General features: G+C 37.3%; 1 protein-coding gene across 1 annotated transcript in view; it reads left to right on the top strand.

Annotated features, from left to right (window-relative positions):
• Positions 1-335: 335 nt before the first annotated feature.
• The window catches only part of LOC124183360 (retinal guanylyl cyclase 2), a 141685-nt gene continuing 134877 nt past the window's right edge, over positions 336-7143 (top strand). Inside the window, exons 1-2 of the mRNA XM_046571763.1 lie at positions 336-771; positions 6776-6818. The gene's annotated coding sequence lies outside the window, so the exon portion shown is untranslated. The remainder of the gene's footprint in view (positions 772-6775; positions 6819-7143) is intronic.

The following is a 7143-nucleotide window of genomic DNA, read 5'->3' as shown; positions in this document are numbered from 1 at the left end:
GATATTAACAAGTGCGGCGGGTCTTCTTCGCGACGTAACTTGACAATGTACCCGATAAAATTAACAATAAAAAAAAAACTAAAAAACAAAAAAAAAAATTTCATTCGCGATACTTCACGAATAAAAAAAAAAAAAAAAAAATGCATCAAAGTGAAAACGCAACGTAGAACGGTCATATTTTCACGAAACCTCTCGTTTTACCGAAACAAACTTTTCGGTGGGTGCCATGGTGGATAATCGGAAATTATTTTATTTATTTATTTTTTTTTTCCCCTTTCCTCAAGTACCCTATCGTACACGCAGGGCTGGCGGAGGGTCGGGGGTCGATGGGTTCCCGGGTTCCCGGCGAGGGCTCCGCTTTCCCTCCGGGTCCTCCGCGGGAAGCGCCAGAAGCGGAGGGAGGAACGCCTACGAGGGTTGCCACCGGCTCAGTTCGATAGGGGATGCCGAAGAACGCGCGTCGTCGTTCACCGCGGCTTCACATATTTTAATTTGCGACAGCTCGGAAGGCAAAGAAAGATTCGGAGACTCGGGTGAAAGTGTGGCTGCGTTGGTGAGATCCGAATACCCCGAGGTTCCCATTGTCACGTATTAGCTATTTCGATTTTTCAAAATTTACCATTTTTTTTTCTTTCGATCCACCACCTCGTCTTCGGAATAATTGACGCTGAGTGTTTTTTATCACGCGACTTCTCGTATTTCTTTCACCTTTCGTGGACTGGCTGGGAGAAGAGACGAAACGTTGACACCTGTTCACGAATGGTTTTTGAGGTAGGGTGAAGAGAAAATTCTTCAACTGTTCTCGGTTTGACACATGTGTGATTACGTGAGAGCGCGCGAGTTTAGTGGCTGCCCACCACCACCACCCCCCCCAGAATACGGATTGCCTACCCTTGTTACATGGGACGATTAATTCCTGGTCCTTGGTTTAAGGGTTTTTCAATTTTTTTTTTTTTTCTTTTCCCATTTTTTTTTCACCCCCATATTTTAACTCCTTTCTTACTTGATTTTCTCTCACTTATTCGCTGTAAGTTTTAGTCTTGCAACTGCACCTCTAAATTAAATCTCGATAAACGTCTGTATCGGGAAACTACGTTCCGACCAATTTTTCAATCTTCTGAACTTGTTTTCACTGTCCTCAGACAAAGTGGTTCTTTGATCTTCTTCAACCCATTCTAGTTCTCTGACGAGTTTGACCTGCGTTTATTTTCCATCGCTATCGATGTACTTTAAATTTTATTTCCTTTTTTCATTTCAATTTACCGTCGATCTTTTCTGAGCTAGCCACGTAAGTTCAACTCTGTTCGTGCTTATTGACCTGTTGTTCTGAGAAAGCGTCAAACGTCAAGACGTCGTAACCCTTCAAGTTCGACACCCACTCCCGGTTAAAGTGTAAGAGAAATTTTTCATCTGGAAAACATCACTCTGGGTGAAGTTATGTGAAAAATAGCAGTTTTAAGAAAAAAAAAAAAAAAAATCCGTTTTACCATTGCCGTAGCTGAATAGATGAATGGTTTCGCGAACTCCTGGTGTTGAAGCTTTTTTCACAATACGCAGAGAAGCTTGTTGAAAATTTCAAATATTTATTAATTCTTTTCATAAATATCGTTGAACATATTCTAAAAGATATCTAATTTCCGTATGATTGCGGAACACATTTCGATCTAGCTTTCTTCTTCTTCTTTTTATTTCAATTATTTCTATCCGAATTCCGTAGGTGAAAAAGGTGGAAAGAGACATCTTTGATTCGCCAAAGTGAAATTATTATTATTCTTCTCCATTGAAGTGTAAAAACGTTGCGGAGTTTTCGTTGGCATTCAAAATGAGACTGAATCTCGGACTTGATGTTTCACCGTTTTGGATAAGGCAGCGTTTTAGGCCATAAGGACAAAATGGTATCTCTCACAACAGCGACAATGATGATAACACTACGACTGTACACGGTGGGGGTGGGGATAATTAGAGGACTCAATTAGCGCTGGTGAAAAGCATATAGTTTACGACTTCGCGAGCACATATTAGCCGCGGATACGTGTCTGAAAATTTTGCGGAGTGCAAATATAGCGTAGCCACCGGGGATCAGTGAAAAGGGGGAATCAAGATTTAACGAGGAAAATTTAACCCGACGGAAATTGTATGATGCATTCCTTGTAAACTCAGCGAATGATTCGTGGCGATATTATTAATTTTTTCCCGTGATACTTTATTCAACTTTTGACATTTTTTATCGATCTATTGTTTTCCGTGTCTGACTTTTTAAGCACGTCTCAAAAACATCTCAATTTATTTTCAAAAACAAAAAAAAATGCTACTACATATTCGATTGTCGATTAGGCAAAATATGATAGAAATCATAATAGTGGTTCCGATATAATTTTTTGTACACCGTGTTTTCGTCCTCGTTGTAAGAATAAATTAACCCATTTTTCTACTTTGAAATGAAAATATTCACTCAAATTGCCTTTTGAGTAAAGAAACACCGTTTGGATGATTTTGAAATATTTTGAAACAAATAGCGGCAATTGATTTTTCAGAAATTGACAATTATTTATTACGCGTTATATCTCGATAAAATCGTGAGAAACGAAAATCAAGATTATACCCTACAGTGTACGAAAAAGCGAATGGGTCGAGTTCACAACTTCAAATTTGTGTAAAATGTAACAATTATTTTTTCTCAACTAATCACGTTACCAAAAAAACGAAACAATCGTAATTTTGCTCTGAATTTCATGCTGTGATATTTGAACCTCCGGCTGAAAATTCCCATTTTCAACTTTTAAAAATGAGTTGAAAATCGTTTTTGAGATGAGTTTGAAAATTCATACTCCATAAACGGGTGATTAAAAAAAAAATAATTTACATTCGTGGATCGCTTCTATTGGTTACGATATCGCAGGAAATTTTTTGTTGGCAAGATTGAAAATGTCGTGGCCAATCTTAACCGAATGCAAGCAGTTCAGACTTTCTAGGTAACCCTTAGATCACCCCCCCCCCCCCCCCCCCTTTGTTTTGTTTCTCACGACACCCTTGGCTCCGAGTTTCTAGAACCCAAAGAGCTCTTCGATTTCCCAGTGGATTTCCGGTTCCGTGACAACGCTCTGGAATTTTGCCTCATCGTTTTAGGGGACGACCGTTGCAGTTTGATAAACTTCAGCATCGAATTGACAGAAACGATATGCAGAGATAACGAAGTTAGCTTTTGTCGTGGTATACCATAGATTTTTAATCGAAAATATGTCCTTCGTTGTAATTCCGGAGATATTGTTTGAGCGATAACAAATGCTAGAAACGTGTATAAACTCAAATTCGTAAAACAATACAGAAAATACAGATCGAAATTCTGATCGCCTTCAAATACTTTTTTCCATATCGATAAAAAAAAAAACTATCAATTAGATAAATTACACGTGTTGAAAAAATTTCAAATTCGAAAATACTGTGTCAGAATTTGGTCGTACAAAAAAAAAAACGATCGTAAATATGCACGATTTTCATTAATTTCGCTTGTATCAATTGTAAATAGGTGTGATTTTAGTCTGAAAACTTGTACACACTTGATTCGAACCGCTCTGACAATTTTTCTTTCAACGTTAAAAGTTTTCTGAAATCTCAACATTTGTTTTATCGGTATTATTAGGTTTTCTTTTTCTTAGTTTCCGTTCGTTTCAATCCCACCGCTGTCTCCAGAAAATTTCAGCATCTTAATCTGTTACGCATTTGCCGAACGGTTTTACACGGGGATATTTTATCCACTGATTCGTTTCCGCTTTCTGAAGATCCGGTCACAAATCTGACCAATTTATCCATTTCGAATTACTAAAAATTCATACAACACACAAAGTATCAAATGTTTTATATTTAATAATGCGTAGGTGCGTGGGCTTATAAATTCGAGCGTATAATAACGTTGAAAAATAAAATTGAGCGAGACGAGTGGTACACGTTTTCTTAATAAATCAGTCTTGTCACTGCATCAGTTCTACAGCGTGGAAAAATTTCTCTTTCGTATAATATAACAAATAATTTCTCGGTCCCTTTCTCTGGCTATCTCGTTTTCTGTCGGATTTCCTTCTCCCTCTTGTCTCGAATTTCAAACAGCCAATTTCTTTCTTCTTGTCGTTTCTAACATTTTCTCTTTTCCTCTCGCCTCTTCTTCACCTTATTCTCGGAAAGAAAAGTATCACTCTCAATATCCTCGATCCTCGGATACTTTACGGGATACCCAGAATTATCGGTCCACTGACCATAAATAATATATCTACCCAACATTATTCCTACTTTCAATTTTGTTTCCGTTTGCACTTTTCACATGTCGTTATAAATCGCGAAAAAGCAACGATGCTAACGTATCGAAAATTTGATGTATCGGAAGATTTTGTGAAAATTGCGGAAGGGAGATGGAAATATCGAAACAAAAAGGCGGAAAATTCGGTCGAAGCTGCTTCCCAACGACTGACTCGTCTGCCGAGTACTAGAAAAATGAAACGCATTTCTGTCGGAAACCCTCATCTTTATTCTGACGGTTGAGGATATTTTTCCCAGTCACTTTTCCAGTCGACGAGCTGCGTCACATTATCTGCCTGCGACCAAATAATTGTCTCTTGTTCGGGCCCTGTTTTGATGAATCATATATTTCAACTCCGCGTTGAATTGTTCGTGAGAATGTAAAAATGTTTTTAAAAATAAAACGCTCTGAACGGCAAACAAAAAAACTGAAAGATGGTAAATATAAAACTCTCGCAGCAAAAAATTGTTCAGCAATTATCTTGGTTTTTCAAATATTTACGTATATGGTGCATCAAAAATGGTGAATCATGTACAAAACTGAGTGGTAAATGAACTTTGTAAAATTTTAATTGAAACTTGGGGGAGATTTTGTATCGTTAAAGGATGGTAAATTGGAAAATGGACATTTTAGCAAATTTAAAACGAAGCTAACTTCTTTAAGCTATGCAAAACATGAACGGGATGAAACATTGATGAACAAATTGAAAATCATTCTGGGAGATGTGAAATGGGTAATATCGGCACGTAAAATTTCATCAACGAGACGAAGTAAATTTATTCCGAACGCGTAGAAACGGGCTTATAAACGTTCGTTGCTGGATCAAAATGTCGATTGAAAATTGAAATGAAGGGTGATTAATCATCAAGTGTCCCTTTAATTTTATTTTTTCACTTTGAAAGTTTATTGATAACGCGAATAGAGATTTCAAAAACAAACATTATTATTATTAACTCTCTTATATCAATTCCCTTTCACAGCAGAAGATCTAACGAATGCTAACAACAAGTGTATATTGAACTCAAACGAGAAACAGAATTATTAACTGATGTAAGGAATACCTTTTTAGACGAATGAAATTTCAAAGAGCTTATTATTAATCAGAAAAAACGTTTCTCACCGCGATGTAAAATTCATGTCCAATTTTTATTTCAATTTTCAATCCCTATGCTTACATGAACTGCAAAATTTCCACTTTTCTCGCGAATTGAACAGATTCTTCAGCCTTTAAGTTACCAGGCAAGTTTCTTTCTCAATATCATTTTTTTCGAATCACTGACACTTTCGCATCGATTTGTTACAGACGTTGAAGATTTTTTTCCAATCACATCTATTTTTCATCGCTATTTTCTTATCGTACGACTGCTATCTTACTAGTTACAAACGTTAAAAGTTTTTTCAACCATGTTCATGAAATTCATCATTCGCATCGAAATTGAAACTCTTTTGAAGACTGTAGAGGACCCGAGCAATTTTCGTTAAGCAATGTTTTGAAATAAACGAAATTTTTTTTTTTTTGAATTTCATTAAGTATTTCTATTCATTGAATGGTCAACGCTTTGAAACATTATACAACGTTATCCGAAGACTTTGAAAAACGTTCCAGCGAAGCGTGAGAGAAACAATAACACCTGAAACACGTTCAGAGAAAATGGAACCAGCCCAAAAATTCTCTGAGGAGAAGTAGAATTGTTACGCGTGTTCAGAAATATTTAAAAAGAAACCCCGAAGCGGCTGGGATTTAATCTCAAAACTTCGGGAGAGAAATTTCAGCGAATCTTCTATCTTCCTGTCGTTTCACGTATAATCATCATGGGAAATATGGAAACGAGGTAATCGCCAAGTTTTGGCAGAGCCTCTTTGGTGCGTAAAATCAATGACGATCACGCAGCGGATAAAATAATCGGCGAGAATATCGGGGAATAAGTTGATATACAGGAAAGCTTATCGAGGGTATAATAACTCCGATGGTCACTCTCAGCTAACGCCCAAAGGGGTAACCGTAATCATTCCATTTCGTATATACACTGTATTTATTGCGACCGAAATTAAATCCCCGCTAGCCACACGCCTTAAGCCAACGGATTCTTTCACCCCCGAGTACGGCCGAGGGTGCGAAACACATATCATGTTCCACATTACGGGGAAATTTACCGGGTGTGTAGAAAAAAGAAAGAAGATGAAAATTTTCGGATCGATATTTTACGAGAGTTAGGGAAACAAAATTTTCTCATCCGGATAGAAATTTTATGAAAATTCGTCACAACTTCGAAATGCGAACTATTTAAAAAGTTGAGAGCAGTGCCAACTGCCGGTGGTGTCGGGAACTAGCGGAACCGTTTAACGGACGTTAGATTGATGGAGACATTTGATCAGTCTCTTTTTACAGGACTTGAAGCGCAAGTGATGTCATTTTGGAAAAAGATAAAATTTAGACACTTGCAGTTAATTTCTTGGTAATTATTTTTCTTCTTTCATTTGTTCTAGGAAACTGAATTACCGACGAATTGGTGGATCGTTGAAATCAAAGGTAAGGAAGACGATGAAAATCATTGAAAAATCTTCAGTAATGTTATTTGCGATAATGAATCAAACCTTTACATTCTTCTTTTACGTCTATTGCACTGAAACTTACATCACCGCGAAAAGAATCTCAGCAAGAGATCAAAAGCGAATGGTGACAGAGTTTGGAAAGTAGATCTTTGACTTTCAGGGCAACTGGGAGACTTTTGGTTTGATGAAATTTTATCCTACATTTATGTGCGGCAGCGGCTTGCACGGGAAAATATGAGTCGTGTTATCTTTCCGTTGAAACGGAAACCACGGTTTTGAAACACGTAGAAGAGCACGATAAA

This window comes from Neodiprion fabricii, chromosome 5, assembly GCF_021155785.1.
Source record: "Neodiprion fabricii isolate iyNeoFabr1 chromosome 5, iyNeoFabr1.1, whole genome shotgun sequence".
NCBI lineage: Eukaryota > Metazoa > Arthropoda > Insecta > Hymenoptera > Diprionidae > Neodiprion > Neodiprion fabricii.
The sequence above is the reverse complement of the archived record's forward strand: the minus strand, read 5'-3'. Positions and strand labels throughout refer to the sequence as shown.